Below are 13,724 nucleotides of genomic sequence, written 5' to 3' on the forward strand. Positions count from 1 at the left end.
GTTTCTGGGATTTCCACTTTGCGTGGGAAAAACTGAGAATCAGAGATTCAAAAGAGCTCAAACTAATCTTGGGTCTGGGACTGATTAGTAACCCTGATCTGAAAATAGCTGCCACTCCTCCTCCTCTGCCTGTGGTTCGAGGAACGTGAACATTTAAACAGTCAGAGGGAGTTGCTTCATTAATGCTAACATGATCCTCCTGCTCCAGCCAGGTATACTGTACATACAGGAAAGCAACACAATTATGGTGCGTTAAATGACTTACTTGTCCGAGGTCTGTAGTTGGGCCAAAGAGAGTTGGGTTAATTTTCAGACGTTCGGCAAGTCCAGCTCGGTATTGGCCCAAGTTCTGGAAACATTCGTCGGTGAAATGTTTGGCGCACACATACACAAATCTCTTCGGTTCTGTCGTCACTTTCCCAGAAAAAACTAAATCTGTCCACTGGCTCTTTAGAGGTTCTGATGCAGGAGCTCTAAACAGATTTTTTACATCCATGTACAGCGCAATGAGCGGGCCAAAGAGCTGTGGGCGAGGAAAGGAAGTTTTGGCATAGCCATATATGGGCTCTGGGTGGAAACAACCTCCACGTCATAAGAGGCGCCACGTCATATGAGGCAGCTTTCCCGATCAGGCCATCTGCATGGTCACATTACCAAAGGCGGAGAATAATTTCCAGTGCATGGTTTAGGTCTATCGTCATTTTTAGCCACTGGGGGACCGCAGGCAGGCTAGAGGAACACATATTAATGTTAAACAACCTTAAAAAGTGAAAATTTCATGCCATGGCTCCTTTAACAGCTAGCTGTAATGTGTGAGCCATACAGCCCAAGCTAGCAAGCCCACACTCATCCATAGCTTTTCTCATGTTACGTGCATTGTCTCTGATCACAACATACACTTGTTCTTTTTTAATGATCCACTGTGTTAGCATGGTGTCAAAAGCTTGACAAATCATTGTCGCTGTATGCGACCCGGTGCACTCCTGTGCATGCAGCATTGCTTTTTGCATGTTAAAGTCATCATCCAGCCACTGAGCCGTTAAACTTAGCATACTGATGTCCATATGTCCGTTGTAAAACTTACGTGTTTTCCGTTCTTGTCGATCTGGTTGTGGATGTGCGTGGCGACAATATCATAGAGTGCAGGGAGGGACACATCCGAGAAGAAGCGGCGGCTTGGAAGTGTGTAACGTGGCTCCAAATGTGTAATTAACACAAGAAAAAACCCGGGTTTTCAACAACATAAAAAGGCTGATCATCAAGCGCTATAAACTCCATAATTTTATCATTGATGTCTTTCGCCTTTTCAATGTCTCTTGGAAAGAGTTTACTTTTTTCAAATGCCTGTTGAATTGGGACATCCACCCTCCGGGTTGTTGTCGTGCTTGCCTTGACTTTAGCACTGCTAGCGGCTGCAGCCTCATACTCACTCAATACTGCTTCGCCACGGTGACGGCTTTTCAGGTGAGCTTTGAGGTTCGTTGTGTTAAAACGACGCTTTCTTTCCTCCTCTCGGAATCCTTGCTGAGCAAGTTTTACAAACTGCAAGGGTTTTGTCATCTTCTGCCACCGAGAAAAACCACCATGCTGGTGAACAGGGTCGGACTGGGAAAAAAAAAAAAAATCGGTCCTGGCAATTTTCCCCCGTCCTCCATAATAATTTAGCCTAATCTGATCATTTAAAAATAATTTAATGGACAGGACAGTTGGAGAGAGACAGGAAGCAGCAAAGGGCTGGTGCGGGACTCGAACCGGGGCCCACTGCAGCGAGGACCGCAGCCTCTGCACATGGGGCGGCTGCTTAACCCACCACGCCACTGACCACCCCCTAATCTGATAATTTTTAAGTGAAACATAGAAGATGCCTAATGGCGGTATAGACAGATCCACTTGAGGGATGGGGGCAGGGGGTGCAATCGTAACACGCACCTGCTTCTGAACTTGTCCTGGGGCCCATTGCACAAAAGTAGGATTTAGACATCCAGGATGAGTTACTTAGCCAGGTTCAAGGAATCCAAAACATGGGCGCCCGGGCTTAGTTGGTTGCACAAAGGCCAATCCAGGATGAGCAGACACGGATTCATTAAGCCAGGTGAAACCGATCCTGGATAAGTGCTGCACACGGCTTTCTTAAATAGACCCCACGATCGATCATAGATTCACTGATTCACCATGGCAACAAGGGCGGCGTATTTCTCCCCAGCGGAGCAATAATTATTAATGGAAGCATATGAAGAGGTGACGGAGAAAATAAAACAAAAAGGAAATACTGCCACAGTTAAAAAACAAAGGGAGCAAGCGTGGCAAACCATTGCTGACCGCCTGAATGCGTAAAGTAGTGCACAAATACACACTCACCACTCCACTGAAATTATCACAATTAGGCAGTGTTCGAACTACGGGGGACTTGGGGGATCCGAGACCCCCTGAAACTGACACGAGACTCCCCCGAAAACATGATTTGGAAAATGTTGAGGGGTCTCTAAAATATTGGCAAAATGTGATTTCCCCTAATGAGTTATGATTGCAGACGCGATGCGTGTGGAGCCTGTGTGCGTAATTGGCATAAAGCTGTGCTGTCCACCGCGTATGATTCTGTATTGCTTCTCATGTGTTTTCGAGATCCGCGCTCTGAGTCAAGCGCAAGCAAGCAACCAAAATGGACATGGCAGCAACTTTTTATTAAGAATGTGCCTGCCCACACATTGCCTGTACTGTTTTAGCAGTGAAAAAAAAACGCAATTAAAGGACTTGCAAGCATCTTCATCTCCTTCCCTGGGCATAGAAGACTCTGTGACATCAAGGAGGAGTTCTATAGGATTGCAGGTAAGAATTTTTTTTTTTTTAAATTACAGTTACAATTTCAATTTTAACATTCAGAGTAAGATACTCATTGCATCGTATTACAGGTTTCCCCAATGTCATTGGTGCAGTGGACTGCACACACATCAAAATAAAATCCCCCTCAGGTGGCCATGAGGGGGATTTTGTGAAGAGGAAAAACTTCCACAGCATCAATGTACAGGTGAACATGACTTTTGATGAAGTTAATTAATGAACACTGTACATTGCCTGTGATGTGCATTAATTGGTTTAACATCTTATCATTTCAGATGGTCTGCAATGCTAACTATTTGATCAATAATGTTGTGGCAAAGTGGCCCAGCTCGGTCCACGACTCCCGAGTGTTTCGGAACTTAGAGATCTATCGGCGCCCATCACAAGGTGAGCCACAGAACCTCTATTGATAACCACTTTTAACATCATGGCTGTGTTAAGACTGTCACTACTTATGAGGTTGTGATGGTAACATTTTGTATTCACAGGTGAATTCCTGGGTGTATTGCTGGGTGACAGAGGGTATGCCTGCCAGCCTTTTCTGCTCACTCCATTTGGAGACCCTCTGGAGGCACAACTGGCATACAACCATGCCCATGCCAGAACAAGGGCCCGGATCGAAATGACATTTGGCCTACTGAAGGCACGCTTTCAGTGTCTGAACCACCTGAGAGTCAGCCCAGACAGGGCATGTGATATCATTGTGGCCTGTGCTGTCCTCCACAATGTGGCCTGCCTGAGAAAGGAGAGGGCCCCCAGAGTGCCAGCTCTCATAGACTGGGACAATCCTGCCATCTTCCCGGATGACGACTGTGGTCGGCTGGTCAGAGACCAATATGTGTTAAATTATTTTAATTAATATGCATGTTGCTTTAAGTTGGGCCTGCAATGGCAGAGGAATTTTTGTTAGGTTTTTGTGCTGTATAGGCAAGGCAATTTTATTTGTATAGGCCATTTTTACAAACAGTTTGTCTCAAACTGCATGCTTTGATTCTGTGCTTTTTGTCTTGTAGAGCACTGTGTGACTTCAGTTTTGAAAGGAGCTGATGGTTTACTTGCTTTGATTCATCCTTGTTCAATAAAGGAACATCATGGTACTCTCTAATGTGTATTTATATTTATATGGTGATGTAATTTATGTGTAGTCTGTGGGGAAACTAAATTATCTAGTGGTTCATCTAAAATCATCAGTTATCTAAAATGATTTCAATTAATGATCACAAATGTTTCAATAATGATAGTGGGTATAGTTAAATGTTTTAACAATATGTTCTAGGCAGTGGAATAAATATTGGTTTCCAATTGTGGCGACCGCTGACTGAGATAAGGAATGAGATTAAATAGATCCTGGAACTTAGCCTGGTCTGGAGCAGGCTAGCTTCACAGAATAAATCTCCATGGTAACTTACGTCTGAACATATCCCACTTCCCTTATCCTACTTTTGTGCAACCGGATCACGGATAAGTTGATCCAGGATAGCCAACATATCCCCGCTTAATCCCTTATCCTACTTTTGTGCAACGGGCCCCTGAAGAGGCAAGGTCTGTACACCCCCCCAAAAATGTATACAATACATTATGAGCCACATGGCCGTTAACGGGCTGCTAGCAAATGTAGATTAGATAAATACAAATTAACAATCGTATATTTAAAAAAATAAAAATAAATCGGAGGCCACCGGCCCAAATGTGGACTGGCCCAAATGCCCGGTGGCACAGATTGCCAGTCCGACCATGCTGGTGATGACATGTTGTATTAGCTTGGGTCCTGGCAGCGGCGCAGTAAATGACGTAACCAGTGCGCCATGGCCAGTGTTTCGACGACTCGACCTGAATAAAACAGCCGGCATCTCCGCGTGAAAACTTTTATTTATCGGATTATTTTATCTGAAAATTGGATCTATAAAAATGACATCATTTTCCCCCAAATTGGCCGATATTTTATCGGCCCGATATATATCGTACATCCCTAATGCTAACCAAATGTAAAAATAACGATGTCTAAGAGTATACTTCTGATAGATGATGCTTAAAAATGTAAAAAAAAACATTTAAAATGCCGTTATTTTATCAACTTACCAGTAACTGTTCTTGACGAGCAATTGAGGTCAACGGAGCTGCGTCCCTTGTTTGGAACTATTGGCCTCTCCGTGCCCCATGTGACTTCTGCATTCCTTTCTTTCTATATAAGTCTATGGGAGTGTTGCCACTGTCTTTTTAAACCACTCTGGGTTTTCCATGACAGTTTTAAGGTTAAAGGGACACTTTGTAATTTCTTCCCCCATCTAGTGGTGCAATTTTATTTTGCAAAGTCGAATGAATTTGCTCTCTAGCGCCTCGCGTTTTCAAATGTGCGCTGCAACTTCTTGAACTACGGCAGGCGGTATGTGTCAAGATTCAAGAAGCTATAGCTTCAGACTCAAGGTCCATACAAACAAAAAGACATCAAGACACACTGTACAAAGGATTACATAACACACATACAATAACACTATAAATACAGATGACAGATAACATGTCAGATAACAGAAGTTGGCATAGCCTTTGGTGTGCAAGCAATGCAATTAGTCATATTCCGGGAGTTACCGGAAGTGACGTCGACGCAGCGTAAGCGTTAGCAGCAGTGTGTAGTTGCTATCTGGAAAGTGTTCTTTTAAATAAACTCCCGGTAAACTTACAAACTTTCTAATGCCTCGTTTTGTGAGTTAAGGGCCTATGTGTACTACGGCAGAAGTTTGGTAACAATCAATGCATTATTAGTGGGATAATTTACGAGATAAAATCTATTTACCATTTCCGCTTGCAGGCCTGGCGTTGGGGAAAACGCGATTCGAAGTGCTTTATGTCCCTCTGGGCACTTCGTGGTTTTTCATAGACCGGAAGGACATGGCAGCCTCCATAGAGCTTGCCCGCTCTATGTAGATACAGACAAGGTATTCTTCACTCAGGAGGATAAGTGAGATTTTTGACAGAGATAATTTTACACCACTGAGGACTAATTTATGAATGAATATGTTGATTTGAGCTAATAAATTACTTAATTTATTACATAGTGTCCCTTTAAAGGGCAGATGTGACATATACGTCACAATGATATTTACTTGACTTGTTTTATATCAATTTGTTCAGGAAATGTGTTCACAACAGGATCAATGTAATGAAGCACATCCCATGTAAGCATAACAATTCTTAAATGGTTTGAATCTTTCCTTTAGCAACCAAAAACAAGCGATTTAAATTTAGCTAGCTCGGCCCGTAGTGGTAACCTGGCACACAGACATCTTGGAAATGTTATGGGAAGACTAAATCACATGACCTGTCACACCAGGATGTTAAGTATGGGTCACTCTTGGAATTCAGGAGTTAAAATCAAGGATAAAGCTTTTCATGGAATTTTCCAGAACATTTAGAGGGCGTGTGACACCTGTGTCACGGTGGGTTCTTATTTCAATTGCCCACATAACTATAAAAAGTCTATTCTAATAATAATACAGTCAACATCAGGTCAGACTCAAGTAATTGATTAGTGCACATTTTTGTTGGTCAAATGATGCAGATGGGCTTTCATAATGATTCGTCTGAGTGCACATATTAAATACCATTTGCCTGTGCGTCACTTGTGTGCACAAATAACAACCTTAGGGAGGATCTCCATGGGCCTTTTTTTCCAGCACAACACACTCCCACACTCAGTGATGAACTGTGACTCAGTTTGAAGTCACAGAAACTGAGTCACACTTGCTGCTGCAGATTGTCAGTTACTGAGGGAATAGTGTAGAAATACACAGTTTTTTGGGAAGCTCTTGCCCCCTTCATCGATGAAAACTTAAAATTACAATCATCATCCACAAGCATAGCTTTCCTACTGCTGCCAATAACCCATGGGAAGATGCAAAATGCCCCCAGCTGTCTTTCTTCTTAAGTTTCCTTGTTGCTTTGCATTCTTACCGAAAACATGGACAAAACTAAAAATAATTCTTTCATAACCAATTTAATTTTGAGATTTCAATTCCTGCATGCTGTTGAATTTGCTTAAAGTGCTGTCTGTTTAAAATGGATAATAGTATTGGTGACTCTGGCGTACAATCTATCTGTCCTGAAAGCAGTTTTAGTTACCTTTTCATTATGGTCTGTGTATTTTCTCTACCTCAATGAACATACTTTTCATTTTGCTAATTTAAAGTACCCCAGAGATTTCAGAAGAGAAGATAGCAAAAGAAAAGTAAACTTTGTTAAAGAGAAGAAATTACACAAATGGATGACGGGAAAGTGGAGAGGAGGAAAGGAAGGTAACAGGTAAAACTGACAAAGTGAGATGAAATGACACTGGTTGATGTGTTCTTTGTATGCTTATCCTTTGCTCTTCTGCTCACAATTACGACGCTTTGCTTTGCGGTAAGACGTGTTGCATCACTTCCTGTTACCTTGCTTGTGCACTGTGGAATTTCTTGCTCCGCTTGGAGTACTGATAATCACTTTATTTCTATCTATAACTTACACAATTTTGCATAGTTAACTCTATAGCTTACCGTTCTGTTCTAACACACTCCTACAGATCTTTAATCTTTATTGTCACTTTTTAACGGTGTGTCTGGTTCTCTAGCGTAGCATGGCTACCGGTTCTCTTCCTCCTTCTCCTGCTTTCACCTGCTCCGTGTGTCAGATGTTTAGTTACTCCTCTGCCTCCATTAGCGATAATGGTACATGTAACAAATATAGTCTTTTTGTAGTTTTGGAGGCGAGGTTATCTGAATTGGAAGCTCGGCTCTGCACTGTTGAAAATCAACCGATAGCGAGCCAGGTCCCTGTAGCCAGTGTGGAGCCACCTAGCGTAGCTAGCTCCATTAGCCTCCCCCTAGCAGAACCTGAGCAGCCGGGATTACAACGTGGCTGGGTGACTGTCAGGAAGAGGCATAGCTCTAAAGTCAAGCCCGTTGTTCACCATCGACCTGTCCAAGCTTCAAACAGATTTTCCCCACTCAGCGACACACCCGCTGAGGACAAAACCCTGGTAATTGGCAGCTCTATAGTCAGAAACGTGGCATTAGAGACACCAGCGGCCATAGTCAAATGCATTCCAGGGGCCAGAGCGGGCGACATAGAATCCTATTTAAAACTGCTGGCTAAGGATAAACGTAAATATGGTAAAATAGTTATTCACGTCGGCGTTAATGACACCCGGTTACGCCAATCGGAGGTCACTAAAATTAATGTTGCATCGGTGTGTAATTTTGCTAAAACTATGTGGGACTCCGTAGTTTTCTCTGGACCCCTGCCAAATCTGACCAGTGATGACATGTTTAGCCGCATGTCGTCCTACAATCGCTGGTTGTCTAGATGGTGTCCAGCAAACAACGTGGGCTACATAGATAATTGGCAATCTTTCTGGAGAAAACCTGGTCTGAGGAGAGACGGCATCCATCCCACTTTGGAAGGAGCGGCTATCATTTCTGGACAAATTTATTTGCCACCCTAAAACATGACAACCCAGGGCTCAGACCAGGATGCAGAGTTGTAGTCTTACACACTTCTCTGCAGCTTCCCACCTGCTGCTACCCCCCCAATCAATTAACACAAAAAGAGCAAATCCTCTTGTGCAAAAACTTTAACTGAACAAAAACATCAAACTATTAAATGTGGTTTGCTGAATATCAGATCTCTCCTTTCGAAGTCTCTGTTAGTGAATGAGTTGATTTGTGATCATCATATTGATATATTTAGTCTTACAGAAACCTGGCTGCAGCAGGAGGATCATGTTAGCATTAATGAATCAACTCCCTCTGACTGTTTAAATGTTCACGTTCCTGGAACCACAGGCAGAGGAGGAGGAGTGGCAGCTATTTTCAGATCAGGGTTACTCATCAGTCCCAGACCCAAGATTAGTTTGAGCTCTTTTGAATCTCTGATTCTCAGTTTTTCCCACGCAAAGTGGAAATCCCAGAAACCTCTTGTGTTTGTTGTTGTGTATCGTCCACCTGGCCCTTATTCTGAGTTTCTGTCTGAATTCTCAGAGTTTTTATCCCAGTTAGTGCTGAGTACAGATAAAGTCATTGTAGTGGGTGACTTTAATATTCATGTAGATGTTGAAAATGACAGCCTGAATATGAACTTTAATTCTATATTGGACTCTATTGGATTTTCTCAGAGTGTTCACGGACCGACTCACTGCCTTAATCACACCCTTGATCTTGTGCTGACTTATGGCATTGAGAGTGAACAGTTAACAGTGTTCCCTCATAACTCTGTCTTATCTGACCATTTTCTGATAACCTTTGAGTTTACATTACTTGACTATACAGTTTCTGAGAAGAAATTTACATATAGAAGGTGTCTATCAGAGGATGCTGTAACCAGATTTAAAGAGTTAATTCCATCATCCTTTTCTTCACTGCCATGTGCAGATATGACAGAGGACGACTACCTAAACTTTACTCCAGCAGCACTTGACTCTCTTGTTGACAGCACTATAGTTTCAATGCGTACAGCACTGGACAATGTTGCCCCTCTGAAAAGGAAGGTAATCAGTCAGAAGAGATTGGCTCCTTGGTATAATTCACAGCTGCGTGCTTTAAAGCAGACTGCAAGAAAGCTGGAGAGACAGTGGCGTTCCTCTAATTTAGAAGAGTCTCAATTAGTCTGGAAAGATAGTTTAACAATGTATAAGAAAGCCCTTCGTAAAGCTAGAACTGCTTATTATTCATCATTGATAGAAGAGAATGAGAACAATCCCAGGTTTCTTTTCAGCACTGTAGCCAGGCTGACTAAGAGTCCGAGCTCTGCTGAGCCAGTTATTCCTTTAACTCTGAGCAGTGATGATTTCATGAGCTTCTTTATCAATAAAATTGTTTCTATCAGAGAGAAGATTGATGGAGTCCTTCCCACTATTATCAGTGATGTATCATCAAGTACAGCAGCTTTAGAAGTATCTTTAGAACCTGATTTGTATTTAGACGGCTTCTGCCCAGTTGATCTCTCTGAACTAACGACAGCAATAGTCTCTTCTAAACCATCAACTTGTGTTTTAGACCCAATCCCAACCAGACTGTTCAAGGAGGTTTTCCCATTAATTGACACTTCCATATTGGATTTGATCAATCTGTCTTTGTTGACAGGATATGTACCTCAGCCTTTTAAGGTTGCTGTAATTAAACCTTTACTTAAAAAACCTACTCTTGATTCAGAAGTGTTGGCTCATTATAGACCTATATCCAATCTCCCTTTTATGTCTAAAGTTCTTGAAAAAATTGTTGCAGCTCAGCTTTGTGATCATTTACACAGAAATAATCTGTTTGAAGAGTTTCAGTCAGGATTCAGAGTGCATCATAGGGATACAGGTCGTTTAGGCCATTGGCGTTTAGGCCACAGTCGTTTAGGCCCCCCTGCAGTCGTTTAGGCCAGGCTACCTGAGCAGCTGAAATCTTTATTACTGTACATTCGTTATTATAAGATATAAGTCAGCTCTACTGGTCTGTCTGGGTAGCCTACATAACTATGGTAAATTATTTAATAACCAACTTTAGTGTGGAAACGTTTTTTTTATTTAATAAATGGTGATTTATAAATTCATAAAATTGTGGAAATAATCATCCGCATTGCCACATTCATTGGACAGTAATGCTATATAATCAGGGCTCTCAAGTTTTCAAGTTATCTTGGAGTGAGATTCGGGCGGGGCAGGGGCCAGGCCGTGTGCGTGGGGGGGTTTCTTTTGGGTTTTTTTTGGGGGGGGGTCCCTTGCAGTATCCCATCGCCATAAACTAGCTACTTAAAGAAAAAAAGAAATTGTTTTATTTATACCAAAATCACAAATCTTCACTTTTACACTAAATTCTGCTATATTTTAAAATAAATTGTTTTAGGTATGCAAAGTCTTAACAAACGAAAAAACAGACAAATTAAATTAAGAAAAACAAACATAACCCCAAATGGGCCCCTTGAGCAGTCCCTCTCTGTGTGTGTTTGTTTATGAGTGTTGTTGTAAGTGTTTGTGGCAGATTTTGATGCTTGATGACTGATATTGGGGGCTCCCATTTAAAGCACTGTGGCTCAATGTCAGCCATTTTCACAGTCATGATGGATGACAGAGTTCCATTCAGAGCCAACGTGTTCCTGGTCTTGGTTTTATTGAGCCCCACCATGGAAAAAACCCTCTCTGCATCAGCATTTCAGTGTGGCAGAACTAATACCAGTTTGGTAATTGTAGATAGCCTTATTGGGAATCTGTTCATACCAGTCACCTTTGAAAAAAATTAAGCACGGAAGCCTAATTACACTCCTACATATTTTTCATTTTTCATTAAGTTGCTCATGTCAAAGGGTGTGTGCTGAATATTTAGGTCTACTACTCCAACGAACACTTTAATCGGCAGGTATTGGTCTTTTACAAGGAGTAGGAAAACTATAGTAACTAATAAAAGATTCAAATAAATGAAGATATGACCTGCTGATGATCCTGACGGTTCTCTTCCACCTCCAGCTTGTCTACAACTTCTGCACGCATTCAGAGCATAATAGGTTATGTCCGCTGTGCATTCATGGGACGCGTGCTTGCAGCTAGGGATGCACCGATACACATATTTTCACTTCCGATCCGATTCCGATAACTAAATTTGGATATCTGCCGATACCGATACTATTCTGATATCTCTGATAACAGTCTTGTTCTTTCAAATTTATACAGCTGGGCATGCAGGCAGGCAAACACGCGCACACACGCACACACACTTCCCCATTATCCAATTACTTTTAGTTTACATTAAGTTAATGTCATTAGAAATATTCACGTTAAAGTTAGGAATATGTTAACACTTGATTCAGCAGCATTTTGATTAAATTGCAACAAAAAATGCCTCACCTGTCCTTGTATCGAGCGTCCACTAAAGTGGCAACAACGCAGAGTGGCTCACTGTTCCCACTTGCATTTCACGCTGCAGGTTTTCCAGGCGAGACTGTGCAAGCTGTGAATGCTTAAAGTGATAGTTCGGAGTAGATTCATCCTCATTTGAACCGTGACATCCAGCCAAGTAGCCCACCCGAAGTTTTTCCGATCTTGGCTGAACATCAGCTGAGTTACTGAGTTATCCCGAATAGCTTAGTACAAGCGCTAACGAACCCTGGCAGTATCTCCAAAATGACCACACTAAAATCACATGCCATGACACCAAACTTCTACAGTAGTACAAATATGGTCTGTACTCACAAAACGATGCATTTGGAAGTTTGTACATAGTCCAGGAGTTTATTATTATCAACACAAGCCTGATAGCTTTTCTGCAGCTAAAGCTGCGTCGACGTCACTGGGAGCTGGGAGCTTCAAAGTAAGATGAGGGTTGATCTACTACTGTAGACAACAAAGCAAGGCTGCTCAATTTCTCCATTGATAAAATAAATTCACAACTCTACAACATAAAAATTCATAAAAAATCATGTAGAATATAGCATATACTTTGTTGTCTACAGTAGTAGATCAACCCTCATCTTACTTTGAAGCTCCCAGCTCAACGTTCGCCTGCTGGCTTGTTGCAAACTATGGCATGGAATTCTTGAACGGAGGCGTGCTTGTGCAATACTGTGATCACTGAGATGGCCCCGTTTAGGAAATCCATTCCACATCTTGCAGTAGCAAAGCAGCAAAGCAGCATACCAGAACTGTGCGCGGAGAATCTTTTCAGCATAATGTGTGGATCGGAAATCTCGGGGTGTGGATCGGAAATTTCCGATAGGTGAATTACGTTGATATCGGAACCCGATACCGATACTGGATCGGATCGGCCCCATCCCTACTTGCAGCTGAAAGCTATTTCACACCCGGCAACAAGAAATTCTGTTTTCTGATTGGCTGAGAAATTCTATTTTGTGATTTGCCGATGGGTTGCTAAATCAAGACAGCTGTACCAGAGCTATAGTTCTGAGCTGTAAGAGCGCACAGTAACCTGCCATTGACTCGTTTATAGTATCGGCCATTAGAATTTCTGTGCGACGAAGTTGATCATTTCTCAGCGTGAGAAATGGCATGTGTGGCGTGTGAGCGTGTGAACTTGTTGAAATGCGTGTGTCTCACGCTCATTGCGTGAGACTTGAGAGCCCTGGTATAATACAAATTCGGTTAGCTTAACAATGCTAAATCGCGATCATGCTAACGAGCAGAAACGGACATTTTAAAGAGTGCAAATACACACCAGGAGCAAGAAAACACTATCAGAAAGGTAAGTAACATGTACACATTCATTTCACATCAGTATGAACATAACTTACATCGTCAGTGACTGCCACACCGGTGTAAACATGTCGAGTGGTGAACGTGAAGAAAGGAAGAGGAACTGCACAAACCGTCTTCAAAATAAAACGCCCACTTCAAATAATAACGAATGTACAATAATAAAGACTTCAGCTGCTCAGGTAGCCTGGCCTAAACGACTGCAGGGGGGCCTAAACGACTGCGGCCTAAACGCCAATGGCCTAAACGACTGCAGGGGGGCCTAAACGACTGCGGCCTAAACGCCAATGGCCTAAACGACCTGCTCCCCATCATAGCACAGAAACTGCACTGCTGAAAGTTACCAATGATCTCCTCTTAGCCTCTGATAGCGGACTTGTGTCTGTGCTTGTCCTGTTGGATCTCAGTGCTGCATTTGATACGGTCGATCACAGTATCTTATTACAGAGACTTGAACATGTTATTCGGATTAAAGGAACTGCATTAGGCTGGTTTAAGTCATATTTATCTGAATGAAGAATCTTCCTCACACACCAGAGTAAGTCATTGAGTTCCTCAGGGTTCTGTGCTTGGACCGATTCTTTTCACTTTATACATGCTTCCATTAGGTAACATTATTAGACTGCATGGCATAAATTTCCATTCTTCAGTAAGTTAAGTAGGTCAACAG

General features: G+C 42.3%; 1 long non-coding RNA gene across 1 annotated transcript; it reads left to right on the forward strand.

Annotated features, from left to right (window-relative positions):
- Positions 1 to 1,971: 1,971 nt before the first annotated feature.
- On the forward strand, positions 1,972 to 3,019 carry LOC142390401 (uncharacterized). The gene is made up of 3 exons (XR_012770460.1): positions 1,972 to 2,330; positions 2,724 to 2,826; positions 2,910 to 3,019. It is a non-coding gene; the product is annotated as an uncharacterized LOC142390401 (long non-coding RNA).
- The last annotated feature ends 10,705 nt before the right edge of the window (positions 3,020 to 13,724 follow it).

The sequence above is a fragment of the Odontesthes bonariensis genome, chromosome 10 (assembly GCF_027942865.1).
Source record: "Odontesthes bonariensis isolate fOdoBon6 chromosome 10, fOdoBon6.hap1, whole genome shotgun sequence".
NCBI lineage: Eukaryota > Metazoa > Chordata > Actinopteri > Atheriniformes > Atherinopsidae > Odontesthes > Odontesthes bonariensis.